The sequence below is a fragment of the Ixodes scapularis genome, unplaced genomic scaffold, assembly GCF_016920785.2.
Source record: "Ixodes scapularis isolate PalLabHiFi unplaced genomic scaffold, ASM1692078v2 PGA_scaffold8__174_contigs__length_109621045, whole genome shotgun sequence".
In the NCBI taxonomy this organism is placed as follows: Eukaryota; Metazoa; Arthropoda; class Arachnida; order Ixodida; family Ixodidae; genus Ixodes; species Ixodes scapularis.
Window position 1 is genome coordinate 45,528,583 of NW_024609883.1, and position 19,083 is coordinate 45,547,665.

A 19,083-nucleotide genomic window follows, 5' to 3' on the forward strand; every position below is an offset into this window, starting at 1 on the left:
TGAGATGTCAGTGATGGTCATACAGTGGCGACTAAAGGAGTGTTCGTGGCTCCTGCCAAAAAAATAACCAATTTAGATTTTCGGTGGACAAAAAATGGTGTTTGTCGCTCTAGCAGAACTCGGCTACGCAAAGAGGAAGTCGTCTGCTTCTTGCGCATGAGTTGCGGTGACGTCAGAAGGATGCAGGGCTCTGATTGGCTCTAACTGAAGGATAGTGGGTAGACCTCGAAGCAAGCTGCCTTGAGGCCTACCCAATATCTCTCAGTCAGAACCAATCAGAGCTCAGCTTTCTGACGTCATCTTAATCCGGCAAAGAATCAGACGAACTTGCGCTGCGCATAACAACAGACCCGTGAAATCGCACCACACGAATCAAACTTTAAGACGCAGTCGCCCTGCTCATACATTATACATTAGACGTGGTGTTCGGGGCTTACATAATAGAGAGCTTTAGGGAACCGTTTTTGCACGTCTGACATGGTACGATGGGCCCTCCGGTATGCACTGCGCACGCGCAGAAGACTCACATAGGCGCGGTTAGCACCGGAGGGCCCATCGTACCTTATGGGATGTGCAAAAACGGTTCCCTAAAACTCAATAACAGGCTGAAGTTGAGCTAGTTGGTACATAATTTTTCCTTAAAACTCTCTAACGACGGAACTACCCGCGGACACGTTTCAAGCATGTTCGAAGGATGTTTTCTCCGCACATGTGTATTCTTCGAACATGTCTGCAGCGCGTTTTACGACCAATGTGAAAGTGCCGCCATACAGGGAAGAGGCACACCTTAGACGGTGTCTCCAGACTGTCTTTTGTATGCCGTCTGAGTGCGGCTTTGTGCTCATCAACAGACCGGGCGAGCTTACCTGTGTGTCCGATGACGTCTCCACGACGTAGGATAGGCGGATGGTGTCCCCAAGGGTCCAGTCTCGGCGACCCGGGTTCTCTGCGAAGAGAGTCAGGGACATCGGTTGGTGGACCGGAAGGTAGGCCAGCTGGACGGAGCTCCAGAGAAACAGCCAAGTTCTCATCCCTGCATCATCGACGGCAGATGACTTCTTTCTCTTCTTTGTTTGTCACGTTCTGATCCCGCTTTTGTAGAATAAAGATAGAACGTGGCTCACGGACAAAGGCTCACAAACGCTTTTCACACGCGCCAGATAACAGTCTCCATTGCTGACCTACTCTTCTCTTATCGAGATGCCGGGCCTTGGCGAGCCTTCACAAAGCCCAATGTTAGGGAGGACACAGTGGAAACTAAAATGTTAATAACCTGTACTGCTGCGGTGATGATAAGGCGTAGTAAACAAATTAAGAGTAAACAAAAACGGGAGGTCTTATATGGCTACGCCAATCCACAGCTGCTGCAAGGCGTCTATATCTTATGGTTATAGATGTTTAGCGGCCTCACACTTGAAATACCCGCTATTTGCGGCAGTACAGCAGTCTGGGTAGGCAACGTGCCCCATTTATACACCAATATTTATCAATCTCAGTGGTGCGGGTTTGAGAGGGGAAGGTTAACTAAGACTTTACTATGTTGGGCTACAGCACGGTGTAAGATAATACTCTTCAGGTGAGGACGGCGCGCTCCTCGAGCAGTGCACATAAATTTTGCTTTTCACTCTTTCTCGTTCTCTCTCACACCTTGGTTTCAAGCGGCTCCGGCAGATGAATCGTCGACCCGTGGCACGGCAATGACGGCTCGTGCCGCCTCATGCCCCACACGCGCAGAGCTCCAGCTAGGTTGTCGCTCGTGCAGAAAGACCACGGTGTACCGGGGTGTCATGGTAACGAGATAATGTTTTTCGCTTTCACATAGTTTTGCCGTTTGGCCGCCGGCGGCACTGTCAGCCGCGGGGACGCAGAGCCATTCGGGGACGGTGGCAGCGGAATGATGCAGCCCTTCGGATGCCCGTCGAACGAACACTATCTGATTCCTCGCGCCGCGCGTTTAGCCCCGCCGTGTCCTCACCTAAAAAGTGTATCTTACACCGTGGGCTACAGTAACTTGGCTGGAATTTGACCGGGTTAGAGTAAACTATCAAATCCAATCAAATAGTTTATTTTCCCATTCAACTACCCATCCACTAAAAGAGCTACGCTTAGAATATTGACATTCTGTTCCACGATATTGTTGTGGGCGCCGCCATTTTGGTGCTTGTGCAGAGCAGACGCAACTGCCGATCGTCATGATTCAAAAGTGCGACTTCTTCAGCATTACATTCGGTGTTAGGAAGCTCAAGTAATGTTGCTTTGCTCTGTAGCGAACTGTTTAAACATTTGTGGAGGGCGGAAAAACGATTTTTGGGATTTCAGATAGAGCTTAAGATAACTTGCAACCATGATTTTAGACCACAAGATGGGTTATTGTCGTTACTCTGAACCGTGGGTTATTTAGTGGCATTAGAGTAAACTCTACTTCGTTTAAAGGCTGGTTCACACAGATCAGTTTTCTTACACTACGTTACGGAAAGTCACCGGGAAATCTGTGCTTCGTATTAAGCGTGGCTACCAATCCAAGGAGATAGCCATGCACGCGACATTCGAGACACGAATATTTCGGTGACGACGAGCTAGGACGGTGAGTTACCGTGGCAACCCAGGACACAAGGCTCGTCGAAACTTAACGTAAAGAGTTCAGCTTGGTTCAAGTTTTCACACAGCACCGTTTTCTTACGTTACGTCTAAGTCACCGAAACATTCGCGTCTCGAATGTCGCGTGCCAGGCTATCTCCTTGAATTGGTATCCACGCTCAATACGAAGCACAGATTTCCCAGGGACTTTACGTAACGTGACGTAAAAAAACGGGTCTGTGTTAACGAGCCTTATTAAGTCAAGACCAACGCCTCCTGTACTAAGATGCCTGTCATAAGAGCGGCGCGCGTCCTGCCGTGCCCTCTTCCTCTTTCCTCTTCGCCTTCACCGAAACGACCGCGAGGAGCGCTGTCAACTGACCCTACCGCTCGCGGCCGCGACAGCGCGGGAGATTTGACGTCTGCTATTGTGATACCAGTAAAGGTGTGCGAACAGTTGTTCGAATCGAATAGCGCAGAGTCATCCCTAGCATCAACAACGCAGAGAGACCCGATTGCATCGCCTTTCGTTTGCACAGCAAGGGCTATGAAGGACGCTTTGCTGTACAGAGTGGACAGTGCATTCGCAAAATAGTTACTCAATTAAGTCCACGCACACAGAAGGACACACTTACACAGCGCTGACTACAACTTTTCGGTGTATCTACAGTTTCTTCTTTTGGTAATATGGCCTAGGGCGATAGAAAATAATTTGGTATTTTTGTTCAATAGGATGCTAATTCATAAACCGAGAACTAAAACTAAAATTAATGTTAAATAAAATTAGCGCTCAGTTGCGAGCGGCCGGCCACGCCAGTTGCGCGAGATAGCCCAGCGCCCAGCGCGAGTTGTTGCTGCTAATGATGACGATGTTGTCGCTGTTTCCCTTAAATTGGGTGATTCCGAACTATTCTAACCATGCTCGTGCCTAGACAAAAAAAAAAAAAAATTGTCGGAGCCGAGCGCCACCTCGTGACGTTTAGCTACAATACTACGGCAGAGCGAGCCACCTGACAGGAGGCGTTGTCAAGACGCAGCAGATGCTATAAGCGCGAGCATGTGGCCCCGAGTATTGCTTGCTCTGCACGAGCGCGCGTGCTTGGCATGGACGCTGAAAGCCCGAAGCTCGCTCGGACTTTCAGCGAAACGGAGTATAGAGGAGGGGCCGTGAGATCAAGCGTTGACGCGCGCCATGCCTTGCTGTCAAGCGGCGTGTGTGGAAAGGTTCCAGATGTACGAGGCGACGCTGCGGTAACATGGGCTGGATGATCCGAGCGTTCTGAAGACCTTCAGCGAGCTTGGTGGTATGGCGGCGCGAACTGTTTCCCGTTCAGAAATTTCCCCGTGTTTTTTGTCGCCTATGCCTATAAATTGCAATGCCGTATAGACTACGACGACAACTTCAACGACAACGACCACAACGTTAGTAGCGCATCAAATGTAATGCCAAGCATGCGCCACTACAGCCCATGCTTTAGAGGCGCCCTCTTGTACCGTGAGCAGCCGTGAGCACTCGCTGAGCTCACTACGCCTCCACTAGTTCACTTTAGCCGGGTCAATCGAGCTCGATAATGACAGGTCACCACCTTGCTTCTTTTAAGGAACGAGGACGAATACGATGGAGTGTTTTTTTTATTGATTTGGCACAACTTGCTACGAGGAAGGAATACATGAGCAGTTTAATCTAGGATACGCAGGTAAGCTTTCGGCATTTGATACCTGCATCTTGAGTAGCAGCTTGTAGATCAGAGCACCGGCACCGAGTTGGAAATGATCCTCTTGCCTTTAAGGGGTCATAAAATACATTTTGAGTTGGAATAGGAAATTTTAGATTGGAATCTCACTAATCGCATATCGTTGAGTGGGCCAAAGGAAAGAGGGTAGAAAGTCAAAAGCTTGCAATCGGCACGAAAATTCGAAAACATAGGGAATTATTTCGTACTCCTTTCCATCAAAAGATTTCCACTTTTTCGCTGCAATACATTCGCGGAACCCAAAACACTTCAGCCTACCCCAGCTGACGCATTGAACACGAGCACTGCATAAACTCGGAGGGGGATCGGAGGCCGAGTGGGCTAGCGCACACCCGCTCGGAGCACGGGGAGCGAAAGCTCAAGCAGCAGAACTCGGGGATCCTGGGTTCGATTGACACCCCTGCCCGTTTCGACCTGGATGAGCATCGCACCGGCGTGTGTTCGTGTGCCACAACTGCGTGGTACACGTTAGAGACCCCAGGCTAGCGGTTGTACTGCACTGACTAAATTGCTCATTTACAGCTGAGAGACAAGTCGCCCGTTGAGGCAGAAAAAGTCCAGAGTGTATAAACATATACCCACAAACATTTGTTTTTCTTAAATGACATAGAATTTGTGAAAGGGTCTATTAAGGCCACGGTCCCACTGAATGCGGCAGTTTAGGTACTTTTTGGCACGTCATTGCTCATCTCCTTTTGAATACTGTTTTGTGGGATTGATGTCATTCGAGAGGCAATGCAATCCTCTTTCATTTGATATTATGTATGTGTTGGTTTTTACTGCTCATGCGCATTTGTAGCGTTGCGAATATGATGGCGCGGACCCTCACTTGCTCCGCTAGTTCATGTTTTATGAACGATCCATTAAAGATAACACGGTTCCAATATAGCAGTTTTGTTAAGATGATGTCGGAGCAGAATTTAACGATACACTTTGTTGGTATTTGCACTACTTTGTTTTTTTCCTCCCTCCAAATATTGCCCTAAAATTGACATTTTTCAGCACAAATATGTTTTTAATGACACGCGCTGGGGCAATGAAATTAGCTACAGATGTAGTATTTATAATTGCTAATACCCAGAAAAAAATTTAATGTTGTGTTAAATATCTTTGTTTAGATATTTTATATCAAACGTAGCACTTTTTTATGCTTCGAGTCATGGTACTTCAAATGCCGCTGAGGAAATAATTAAACTATGATAAAATCTTTTATAACATCTAGAGCTACAATGGTTGCCCAAGAGGTGGACGATGTTTTTTTTTTCATTTTCAAAGTCATAACGCTCCAGGAGCGTTTCAAACTTACCTGTTTTGACGCATACATTTTTTAGACATCAAACAGATTTATTGGCATCTAATAACATTTACTGTTTGGAATAGATATACATTGCGATGTATTAAATTTTCACAATGATATTGCATTGGTTTCTTAATAGGTGTAGAGCTTAGCTAATTTTAAAAACAATTAAAAACTGTTTGGGTGTTTTGTTGCGCTACCTGGCGGATGGCAGACAAACTGCTGATTTCTAATGTTCAAAAAATTTCCGAGGGTGGCGTTGGCGTCTGTATCATCATCAATCTCCGTGTATTTTTACCCTCACATTTAAAAAATATATTGGAAGATTTACTATCGATAACTGAATGGTTTAAGTACTGGGTCAGGCTAATAAATCTAAGACAAATAGTTACACAACCCGAGCGTGATATAATGTGTCCGTTATTCGATATGATTGAAATCAATAAACAATGAAGACGAAGAGGAAAATAATAGACCTGAGTTCACTTTATGCCTAGAGTCACTACATGAGCTTTAAAGTATTGGCACTCCGTTCCCCAAAATTGTTTTGGGCCCCGCCATTTTGGGTCTTGCTCAGAGCAGACGCAACTGCCGATAATCATGATCCAAAAGTACGACTTACTCTGCATTAGATGTGGTGCTAGGAAGCTGATGCAATATTGCAATGCTCTATCGCGGGTTGTTTAAACATTTGTGAGGGACGGAAAAGCGTTTCCTGTGATTTTAGATAAAGCTTCATATAACTGGCAACCATGATTTGAAGCCACAATATGGCCAAGTGTCGTTACTCTGAACCGTAGCTAATTTACTGGCACAAGCGGGAACAATGAAGAAGAGGCAGGTGTCAAAAGGCTTGTGGAATCCACGGGGCTTACTTCATGGCCCCTTCAGGTATTACTAGGGTGCCTTCATGTGCGCTTTGCTTAGGGTGGAGACATCTGGCCATTTTCTCACACTTTTATTTTTATTTTTTGTTCAGAAGCGCGTGAAAGAACGTGTCCCTGCACGCGCTCGTGGCGCTGACTGTGCTACGGCGACATTTTGTTTTCGTCGATTTCTTTGTATTTTACCCGTAAGCGCGTGCTGTCGGCATCGGGTACTACAAAGGGTAGCATCACCCTAAACAGAAGGACATTGAGGCACCCTAGGTATTACTAGGGTGCCTTCATGTGCTCTTTGCTTAGGTTAGAGCACGACATCTGGCCATTTTGTCCCACACTTTTATTTTTATTTTTTGTTCAGAAGCGCGTGAAAGAACGTGTCCCTGCACGCGCTCGTGGCGCTGACTGTGCTACGGCGACATTTTGTTTTCGTCGATTTCTTTGTATTTTACCCGTAAGCGCGTGCTGTCGGCATCGGGTACTACAAAGGGTGGCATCACCCTAAACAGAAGGACATTGAGGCACCCTAGGTATTACAAGCCTCTTGAACAAGAGCATGAATAGTGCCATTAAATAAGCTACGCTTCACAGTAGCGACACTTGGCCTTAGTGTGGCTTAAAATCCTGGTTGCCAGTTATTTGAAGTTTTATCTGAAATCACAAGAAACGCGCTTTTCCGTCCTCCACTTTAAACAGTTTGCGACAAAGCAAAGCAATATTACAATAGCTTCCTAACACCGAATCTAATGCTGAGGATATCGCACTTTTGAATCATGACGATCGGCAGTTGCGGCTGCTCTGCACAAGCACCAAAATGGCGGCGTTCACAACACTGTCGGGGAAGAGAGTGCCGATATTCTAAGCGCAGCTCGTTTATTGGCTCTAGTTCCCGCGAAACTCCTTTTCCCTGACTGAAACTGAAAGTAAATATGAATAACACACCATCATTATAGCTTATTTAGTTATAACCAAATACACATAATGAGAGGAGGAAGTGGGCGGGTAGGAGAAACGCGGGTTTTATACGCGACCGTTCTAACCGTCTCAAAAGAAAGAACGCACGAGCTTGCGCTGGTTTAAAAAAAAAAAGGCATCCAAAGAAAAGAGGCGGCACGCTGTGTTCTTTGTTATTATGCGTCCAAATGCAAATTGTTGTGTGTATGTTTATTCAGCCGGAAGTTAGTCTGCCTAAGTGGGCGTCTGGTGTCTCAGCTGTAGATGAGCAATTTAGCCAGTGCGGTACAACCGCAAACCTGGGGTCTTTAACGTGCACCACGCAATAGTGATACACGACCGCACGCCGGTACGATGCTCTTCCAGATCGAAACGGGCAGGGGCGGGGTGGGTTCTGCAGCGCGAGCTTTCGCTCCAAGTGCTCCGAGCTGGTGTGCGCTAGACCACGCACTCGGCCACCGACCCCTCCCCCCCCCCCCCCCCCGCCCCCCCCCCCTCTTGTGCGTCTAATTTATATACAGGTATAAGTATTTGAAGATCGACGATGGACGTCGATCGTCTTGAGGTAATGTAACGTAATAACATTATATAAATAATAAACTTGTTGAAGGACTGAACGACTAAATTTTTCAATTCTTGGATTGTAATATGGCGGTAGCCTATTGTACTTACTGTTGATGAAGAGCAATATGAGGTGACGAGGTAATGATTGAATGATGAGGCTCTATAGGGACGACGACATTAGTGGGTGTCGAATCACAACGTACAGTGCCAGACTTGTTTCAAGTATCGTGTACCCAAAGACTTTCTTCACCCGCAACAGTATATGGTAGAATCAATTAGGATGCTGCTTTACAACTGTACGTGGAACAGGAAAACTGCACTGTGCAGAAGTGCGGCTTACTCGTTAATATGAGGGACGGATTTCTAGCAGCCTTCCCTGATTGACAACTTGGAACAAATGGCCTCGTTGACGTAAAGTGTCCCCGTTCCAAAAGATTATTGAAGCATACCTAAACCGCAAAGGAGTATGAGGCGAAAAATACGAAAAAGGAGCCTGATGTGAAAGGTGCAAATCCCCACCATAGCTTCTACTATCAAATACAAGGGCGGTTACACAATACACAACTAAAGTTTTGTGATTTAGTTATATTTACACATAAGGGCATTCATATCCAACGTATTCAGAGAGATGACGCCTCGTGGTCAACCAACATAGAGCCTTTTCTACTCAAGTTTTACATGGAAGGCCAGACTTCTGCTGAAATTCCTCACGTAGACGAGTTGTCCGACCGAATAAACTGCCATTACTCCCGATCTGGGAATCTCTCGATCTTTGTTCGTAAGCCATAGTATCATGAGATCGAGGGGTGTGGCTCTTCGTCTGCCGAATATTGCTTCGGTGGGTTTTTTCCGTGTAAGATGAGACCGACGCGTGCTGCCGAAACAAGAACCTGGCGATTCTTCACTGAACTGCTTCTTCCGTAAGCTTCAAAAGGGATTTATTTCGTTTCGCACACCATTTGTTCTGCTTGCCCGTTAGTTGCAGGATGGTATGGTGCGCACTAATCTGATGCCTGAAGCCGTTTTTTTCTTTTTTTTAAACTTTTTTATTTTATTTGAAGCAAGATTGGCGCGTTATCAGAGAAAAGGTATTTTCGGTAGGGCAAACGTAGGTAAAAGAGACCGTAGAACGTCAATGACGTGTTTGGACGTCGTGGCAGGCATCGTGTAAACTTCCAGCCACTTAGAGTACGCATCGCCCATGACTCCGCAGATGTGGATACGTTTCGCCACCCACCGACTGAATAGTGGATCGTTTTCAGTTACTGTTCATGATGGCGTTGGACTCAAGGAAGACTTCGAGTCTTTCCACTAAGTCAGCCCAGGTGCCAGGACTTTTTTCAAAAGCGGTAAGCGTTCAAAACGTCGACAAAGTCGGTAGCCATGTGTTGTGCTTGACACTGGACACTTACCATTCGCTGAGAAGAAACTTGCTTGTTCGTCGGCCATGAGTCGTCCGATATCAGGTCATCACCGCAACACCATCTCCCGACAAAACTGGTCTTCATTGTCCGCATGTCCATAGTTAGCAATCACGTCAACTTATAAATTCCCGAATGCTCATAACTTGCCGTCGCTAAACGCCGTTCATTCATAGCGTCTTCATTGCAAATAAACGTCTTCCTATTTCTTCTGATGGTTTTCATCATATTCCTCCTAAGCTGAACTTACAACATTATGTGTGTCTGTACTTCCGAAAATATTGCAACGGCATTTGCTTTCTGGGAACTCCCTATAATGTAACAACCTTTACAACATCTTCTGGACCCCGTGAAATATAACATTTCGTGACATTTTTTTAGTCGTCATTAAAATGGTGAGGTAAGTACAGTAAATCGCGAAGAGGTTTACTTGACGTCTGCTTCCACTGGTGTCTTGGAAGATTGAGTCTACTGAGCGTGCATTCCTGCAGAGGAAATTTTATTTGATAGAGTATTGACACGTCAATCAACATTTGATTCCTTCTTGGTAAGATTTATTGCGAAAGCCCGTTACAACCGCCGACCGCATTTGTTGTTGTTTAGCTTTACTTTACTTATTTTGTAGAAAACAACGATGGGTTGCGCGACCATGCAGGCCCGTAGGTCACCGTTGAGGGGGGAGGGGGAGGGGGATAAAAGGATAAAAGAAGAGAAGAAATGAAGAAAATGAAAGAGACCGCATTTCCCTATATCACAGAACACTTTATACCCAGCCTGACCACGCTACTTGAGCTAGCTGAGCACAGCTGGCAGCGGCGCGAGCAAGGCCACGAGGGGAACGTGATGCTGCTCGAGCCATCCCACTGTGAACCAATGTTTCGGCCACCCCACGGGTGCGTGTCGCCATCTATTGGTTGAACTAACGCCTTGTTCAAGATGGCTGCCGTGGGACCGCAGCCTTAAGATCAGATATCTGTACTGAAAAACTTTAGCAAAACTTTTTACTATCTGGATTATAGAAACCGGAAATCTAGACTTCAGACAAAAAATAATTTCTGGAAAATTGAAATCCAGGTAGAATCGAGATAAATTTCCACTTTCATAATCGAGATAGTAAAAAGTTACACTGAGGTTTTCGGAAGAAATCCACGGGTGACAAAGTCATTCGTTGTGTAGATAATTAAATTCTTGACTTACAGTGACAGTGAAGGGGTGCTAACGCAGACATCATTGCATCATCATCATCATTTCAATGCGAACTACATTCTAGCTTTGTAAACCCTTACTCGACGAATTTCATTCTTGTCTGCGTTACTCTCACAGTGTGTGTACACATAGCGTAGTTACCTCACCAACATTGTAAGTCTTAAAGATAGCAGCGATGGCAAACCTAAATTTTGAAGGAAATGCTTTAGTACCGTCTAGTTTACTGACTGTAACGGCAAAGTAAAACCAACGCAAAAAAAAAAAAACAGGTCTATCCGCCGACGTATGAAAGGTCAGTTTTTATCAGGCGCTTGATCACTTTTCTGAAGGCCGCTTGATTGCGATTGAGCTAGGGAGGTTAATATCAGGTGCATTGAACATATCCGCGATCATGGTTCAGTTCTTTTTTGATAGCTTATTCTAACCAGGCCCCAGGTTTCCAGCCGAACAGTGTCTTTCTCGCTGGACGTTAGAGGGAGTTAATTTGTAACCACTCCCAAGGGGATCACGAAGGGACCCTTTCCTATCTGATGCCAACACAATCGGTCCCCCGAGAAAGACAACTCGTGACCCCTAAAATGTTCTCCCTTCCATGTAGTGAGATTGGTCGTGCGCTTACAGCAGTGGCGCTTGTCACTGTATTTTATTTTAATCGCGATGGCTCTTGGCAGTTTCTTTGGTAGATATGAACATTCAGCTTGGTCCTTAGAGCACGTGAAATTTGAGTTTCACACACTGGATGCTTTTTCTGTTATACCTGTTTTTTTATGATCTCTCTTCCTTCTAGTATACGTTTAGTCCTCTTGATATAGAAATCCAACTTCAAAAAGTTAAAAATATTACTTTATTATCTGTCACCAGAAGCGCATATAATGTTTTATATTTATTTTAATTTTATTTCTTCTGAGGGGGGGGGGGGGGGAGGGTTGATGAGTGGATAGATAGACAGATAGAGTGGAAAATGCTATGCCTCCCGTCATAATCACGCTAGAGGGAATAAGAAATTGCGTAAACTCTTTAAAAGAAGACAAGGCAGTCGGTCCAGACGAGATGTCCCCCAAGGTATTAAGAGCCTGCTCGTGTATAGTTTCACAATACGTTTGTGTAATTTTTTGTAAATCTCTTGAAAGCGGATTGCTCCCTAAAGAATGGAAACGAACGTATGTTATACCAATTCATAAGAATGGTCCAAAATCAATTGTTGACAATTACAGGCCGATTTCCTTGAGCTGTATATCATGTAAGATATTTGAACATATTGTCTATAGTAGTATAATTAAGTACCTAGAAGATAATAACTTTTTCTGCCCTAACCAACACAATTTTCGTAGAGGTGTCTCCTGCAGTACCCAATTAATTGAGCTCTATCATGATTTAGTTAGTGGGGCTGAAAACAGACTGCAAACGGATGCCATTTTTGTGGATTTCCGCAAAGCGTTCGATTCTGTTTCGCATCAATTGTTATTACACAAAATGAGTGCTTTAAATATCGACCGTAATGTGCTCCGGTGGATAAAAGACTACCTGAGTGGGAGGAAACAGTGCGTCGTCCTGGGGGGTAAAAGATCAGAATACGTAGATGTAACTTCGGGGGTACCTCAAAGGTCAGTGCTGGGACCACTTTTATTTTTAATCTACATTAATGATATAGCGTCTTCCATCTCTTCTAATATCAGATTATTCGCGGACGATTGTGTAATTTACAGAACAATAAGGAACGTTAACGATGTCTCTTCTTTGCAAGAGGATTTGAACCGGGTTAGTTTATGGTGCGGGACCTGGGAACTGGGGTTAAACACAAGCAGTCTTGTACACGTTACTAAAAAAAAGTAATCGATTACAATTACTATTACTCTTGGCTAAAAAGTATTCGATTAGATTACTTGATTACTCGACGGCAAAAGTAACTGGGCATTACTTGAAGAAGTAATCGTTACCTTTCCGATTACTTTATTGTGTGAAGACACATCTTTAGCGCTCATAACAATGAACTATTTCCAACCTATATTTCACATTTGCACAAGTATTGAAGAAGAAAAACTGGCTCCCTCTTTTTGGTCGTTGCACCTTCACAATGCGGTCACAAGCACAGAATTCGTTTGATGACGTTTAATGATTTGGGCGTTCGCCAGTGTGTGTGTGTGTGAGTAGGGGGGGGGGGGGGCGGGGAAGCGGGGGGGGGGGGGACGCGGAGGGGGGGAGCGGAGGGGGTTCTAGATCTTGTTATGCTTGAGCAAGGGTTGTCGCTCAAAGTTTGCGTCGCTCATTTTATTATTCACATGTGGATAAGCTCGCATGTTATACAAAACAGCAGCAGCTCCAGGATTTCAAACGGATCATGTGTAGTATCCATTAGCAGAAGAGATCGCCCCGACCACTTCTCAACTCGAAACATTGCTTGTCACGAAGACCACGTAGGGGAAATAGGGAAATATTTCAACTGCCTTCGTTATATTTTGCATCCGCTTTAGGCATTCTTCGGTTCTGGTTCTCCTACGGGCTGCGAGTAGGTACCCTAAGCAGGATTTTTTTATTTTTTTTTATTTCAGTGTGTGTGTGCGTGAGGGGGCTGGTTTGAACGAAGGACTCACAAAGCTACATTCTGCTTCCTCAAACTTCGCCCTGAATGGCCTTTGTCACGCACTGCGGCTTCCCTGGGGCTTCCCACTCCCAGTCACAGCTCGGAAAAAAAAAAAGAAAAACGGACATTCCACAGAAACTGTACATAGAAAGAGATTGACCTCGTTTCCTACAGCTCCGCAAAAATATTTGTCTTTTCCGTTCGAAAAAAAAAAAAAGCAAATTTTATTTTTGTCATTTGATAAAAAAAGGCGTGTGCCCGGGGGGACGGGAGGGAGGGGGTCCCGTGGACAAATTGTAACGGTTACAAGTAATTTTATTACTTCAAAAAGTAATCAGATTACTCTAGTGATTACTCCCTAATAAAAGTAATCAACGGATTACAAAATTACTCCAAAAAGTAATCGATTACAAGTAATTTGATTACTTATAATGCGTACGGTACAAGTCTGAACACAAGCAAATGTTTTCATGTCGCTTTTAGTAAAAAGAAACATAATATTGATTCGGCTTATGCTATTGGTCGAGACTCGTTGCGGAAAGTGTCTGAAATTAAATATCTTGGTGTCATTCTTTGAGAAAACCTTTCGTTCAATCAGCACATAGATATGATCATGAAAAAGGCTGGCAGGGTTCTTAGCTTAGTCATCCGCAATCTTCGCTCTGCTCCACAAATCTTGAAAGAGACCGCGCATCGCTCACTAGTTAGACCACATCTAGAATATGCGAGTGCCGTATGGGACCCGCACCAAAAATATCTCATAGATAAGATAGAAGGCATCCAAAATCGCGCTGTGAGGTTTATTCTGAATAAGTATTCTCGAGCAGAGAGTGTGACACAAATGAAAGTTTGTATGGGTATCGAGCCTTTAGAAAAAAGACGTAAGAAAAATAGACTTAAACTTATTTACGCTATCAACAATGATTTAACTGGAATAGACAAGTCTAATTATCTAGAAATGCCCCACTATATATCGAGTAGGAGGGACCACGTAAAAAAAATACGCGAAATAAAATGTTTAACTAACTATATGATGTTTTCTTTTTTCCCGAGAACTATATCGGAATGGAATGAACTGCCGTCTGATATTGTATCAGCTAAGAGTGACTCTTTTATTAGCCTTATTAATGCAATGTAAGTTTTTGTGTTAAGTACATCATTGGTTTTTTCGTAATATTGCTATTGTGTGCTGGTGTGAATCATGTTTATTGATGTTGTTGGAAATTGCTAATGTGTGCTGTTATGTGACTTTCCAATTTATAATGATAGTATTACGAGGATAAAGAAGAGGTGGTCTGGGAGCGAGTTGGAGGAGAGAAGAAGAAGAGGATCGTTGGTTTTTGGCTTTGCTGGCAACGGACACTGTCACCTCTATTTTCTACCATCTCAATCACCTGTAAATAAACCCCATTTTCACCGTAACACCTTTTGGTGGAGGTGCCGGGGTACACTGGTTGCCGACCTGGACCTGCGAAACCGACGTCTCCCGCCTCCGCCCAGCATTACGAGTGCGTCCGGCACCCCTCCCGAAGGCGGAGCTTCTGGGTCAACCCCACCCCCTGTACAGACGCAACCTTTGGTCCTCGCCAAGCCTCGCGACCCTGGGCCTTTCACCGGCACGGGTGAGCAAGAAGTAGAGGAATGGTTAGATCTCTACGAGAGAGTGAGCGCCCACAACCGCTGGGACAACACGATCATGCTAGCAAATATACCATTCTACTTGAAGGATACCGCTCTCACGTGGTTCCAGACCCACGAAGAAGAACTTACATCGTGGGATATGTGTAAATCCAAATTGGAAGACCTCTTTGGCCATCCAACTGGACGCAAGCTCGCTGCAAAAAGAAAACTGGCATCAAGAGTACAAACGTCCACGGAGTCCTATGTTACATACATCCAGGACGTCCTCGCCCTCTGCCGTAAAGCTAATCCTGAAATGCCCCAGCTTGACCGGATTGCCAATATCCTCAAGGGAATTGCGGATGATGCTTTTCAACTCCTCATCATCAAGGACTGTACGACTGTCGAAGATGTGCTTAAGGAATGCCGTCGGTTTGAGGCGGCAAAAAGTCGTCGAATCGCACACAAGTTCGAGAGACTGCCTAACACCCCTTCGACATCATCATGCGAGGATACTGACACGACGTCAACCAAAATAACAAAAATTGTTCGTCGCGAACTCGAAGCCATGATGCCGTCGGAAACCGTTGCCCCTTCTTCCGACTCGGCAACGAACGTTGTATCTATCTCCGTCGTGCAAAGCGTCGTCAGGAAAGAGTTGGACAGGCTTTATGACTCGTCTCAGCGTCCATGGTGCCGCACCCCACCGGAGGTACATGCCCATGCGGCCGACTGCTGCAGCTTGGGTTCACCAGCTGCTACACCCGGGTTTATACCACGCCGCCGTCGAGACCCTGCTGAGTGGCGCACGCCTGACAACCGTCCTATCTGCTTCAATTGCAGCAGGGCAGGCCATGTCGCTCGCTACTGCCGCAATAATTGGAGCATACAACAACGTCCATTTTCAGCTATAAGCCGTCGCCCGTACAATGGTCAGGTTTCTTCTTTTCCCAATCACCGCGATTTTCAAGACGACACACTTCATGTCCCGTTGCATAATCATCGATCGCCGTCTCCACACCGCCGCCAATCCCTATCGCCTGTTCGCCGTCGCCCTTCGTCGCCGTCCTTCGCTTCAAGGCGCTCGGAAAACTAAGCCATGCGGCCTCAGGAGGTGAGGCTGCATTCCACGGATTGGCCGAAAATCCTCTCCACAGTACTTTTGGCACCGCTCGTAACCGAATGCTCATTTATATTGACGGTATACCGACGCATGCACTTGTAGACACAGGCGCCGCTATTTCCATAATGAGGGAAGATTTCCGACGACAATTAAAGAAAGTGATGACCCCACCCGACACAAAAACTCTACGGAGCGCAGACGGTCGGCTTATCTTGTCACTCGGTATGTGCGGTGCACGCATTACATTCGATAGCGACACAGCATTTGTTCTTTTCACGGTACTGACGACTTGTCCCCATCAAATCATCCTAGGCTGGGATTTTCTTTCTTCACACGCAGCCCTTATTGACTGTGAAAAGGGAAAAATAGAACTCGGCGGAGGTGACACATGTGAACTTTCTAAACCAATGGAGTATAAATTATGTTGTGCCGAAACTTTGAGAATTCCACCCCTTGCCACTGTCTCCCTAGACGTCACCACTAACCTACCTGCAGAAAGTGGTGATTACGTAATTGCACCGAATATGAACATCTTGTTATCGAAACAACTCGCCCTACCCCACTCAGTCACCACTATATGCAATTGCACAGCCCATATTTGGATAACGAATATTGGTACGTCTCTTCAAACCACACCAACTGGGACGCAGCACTGCCTTTTATAACCTTCGCTTATAACTCTTCCCGTCACGATACAACTGGCTTCACACCTTTTTACCTTCTCTTCGGTCGGGAGCCCCGGTTAATGCTCGATACCCTCCTCCCTCTACAACCTGATGCTTCGCTTACCGCCTACACAACAGATGCAGTCAGTCACGCCGAAGAAGCCCGACAATTAGCGAGAATTCGTACCCTTGATTCTCAAGAACGCCAGTGTACGCGCTACGATCAGACTCACAGATTCGTTACATTCTCACCCGACGACCTGGTTTTACTCTGGACTCCGCAACGACGTGTTGGACTAGCCGAAAAACTCCTCCCTCGTTACACTGGGCCTTACCGAATTCACCGCAAAGTAAGCGACGTCACCTACGTGATTGAAGCAATCCAGCCAAACCACACCGGTCGCAACAAACAACGTCAAACCGTCCACATCCTACGCCTCAAACCATTCCTTACTCAGTGACACCACGACCACCTTCAACTCAACGACGAGGCGTCGTTTTCTATCTGGGGGGGTAGTATTACGAGGATAAAGAAGAGGTGGTCTGGGAGCGAGTTGGAGGAGAGAAGAAGAAGAGGATCGTTGGTTTTTGGCTTTGCTGGCAACGGACACTGTCACCTCTATTTTCTACCATCTCAATCACCTGTAAATAAACCCCATTTTCACCGTAACAATATATGTGAATCATTTAACCCACTCCTCTGCTGTAATGCTCCGGCGCTGCAGAGAATAAATAAATAAAAATAATAATAATAATAATAATAAATTCCGTAATTTTTTTTATTTATTCCAACCAATGTTGTGAATGGCTATCTTTCGGTTACTATTTGTTCATAATAATTTTCGGTAATTGAAACTAAGAAACTCATTGCTTATAAAAGTTTCAGTCTGACCTGCCACGACTAATCAATTTTAAAATCTCCGTGGAGCAAAGATATAGAAATTTTATAACAGATATCTGAGGGAGTTATTGTTTTGATATTGTTTGTAGCCAAATAGTATAGCATTAAGAATTGAAATTATTTTTGATAAGAGGCACATAATCTTGGTCAATCAACACACATATAAAAGTTGGATACATTAAGAACGAAAACTTAAGCCACGCAATTGAAAAATAAAAGTTTCATATATAATTCTTCTAATAAACACATTAGACCTTGTCGACATTTTATAAGACGGGTACATTTTTTTTAAATACTATCTCACATGTTGTCACACCTTTATTGGACGCTTTAATACAGCGTTTCTTTTTACTAGGATACATACGTTAAACTCGCCTCAAAAACATAAATCACTTACCAGCTTATGTTATGTATACTCCTCGACATGTTAATGGGAACAAGCCATCGCCGGTCTTCACTGATTTTTTCTCAGTATAAAAGGACTGTGGTAAACCTACAATAATAGTGGAATGTTCTCAGCTGGGGTATTAAACTAAACGGTAAATTTTGATGCCCGACAGTATCCTTTCGAAGTAAAACGCGAAAAAAGCGCCAAAGTAGTGTTCACGCTAAAAGTGGCAGGCAGTGTACGTCTAAATCCCAGATAGCAAGACAGGTGCCCTGAACAAAGTTACCCATGCCGTGAGAACCGAGCAATTCGGTGGCGTTCCCCGGAGACGCGTACTCACGGCCACTTGCGTCATCCGTAAAAAAAAAAAAAAAAAAAAAATAACAACCCAATATCCCTGCTGTTCGAAAAAAAAAAAAACACAAAACACAAAACACACATCGCCTCGCGTGGAAGTACCATTAAAGTGTTCCAATACACAAATCCGGTGACATTAAGCCTACCACGCTACATTAAGTGGAGGCCAATCGACGTTAAGCACTACGCGCCACCAAAAGCAACCACCCCGTCACTAACAAGCTTTGGTCGGGAGTTAAGTTTGAGCCTCGACTGTTCGCGCTTACACACTGAACAAAGTGAACGTAGAAGAAAGTAAAAACAAAAAGAGGGGGTGAAATAGTGGCGCCCTCCCGTGCCCTTTTTGTCATGTTAACCGCGCCGCACGTGGTCGCGCGACCGACTTGTTTCTGCGGCCGCCGATAGGGGTCGTTGACGGCGGAACGCCGACTTGCCCAAATCGGGACAGCTCTCCACTCTGCTCCCCCTCCCGATTTCGTTCTCGGGTTAGGTATCCTTTCTTTGCAAACAGTTTGCCCGATCCTCCTACCCACCCGGCCTCCCCTTCTGCTACCTTATTTTCTGTTTTACTTAACGTATTAGCGCCGTACGATATTGTGCGTGCGCGAACTTTTTTTGTTGTTATGGAAAGTTTGATTCTCGACGACCTCCGCCATCTGTTGGGTCGATTGGAAGTCTGGCGGGGCATTGTTCACCTCACCATTCTTCGGATCTCCCTCTTTTTCTCTTTTTCTCTCTTTCTTTTTACCCATGAATGCATACTTAAAATCTAGTTCGAGAATATTCAACTCTCT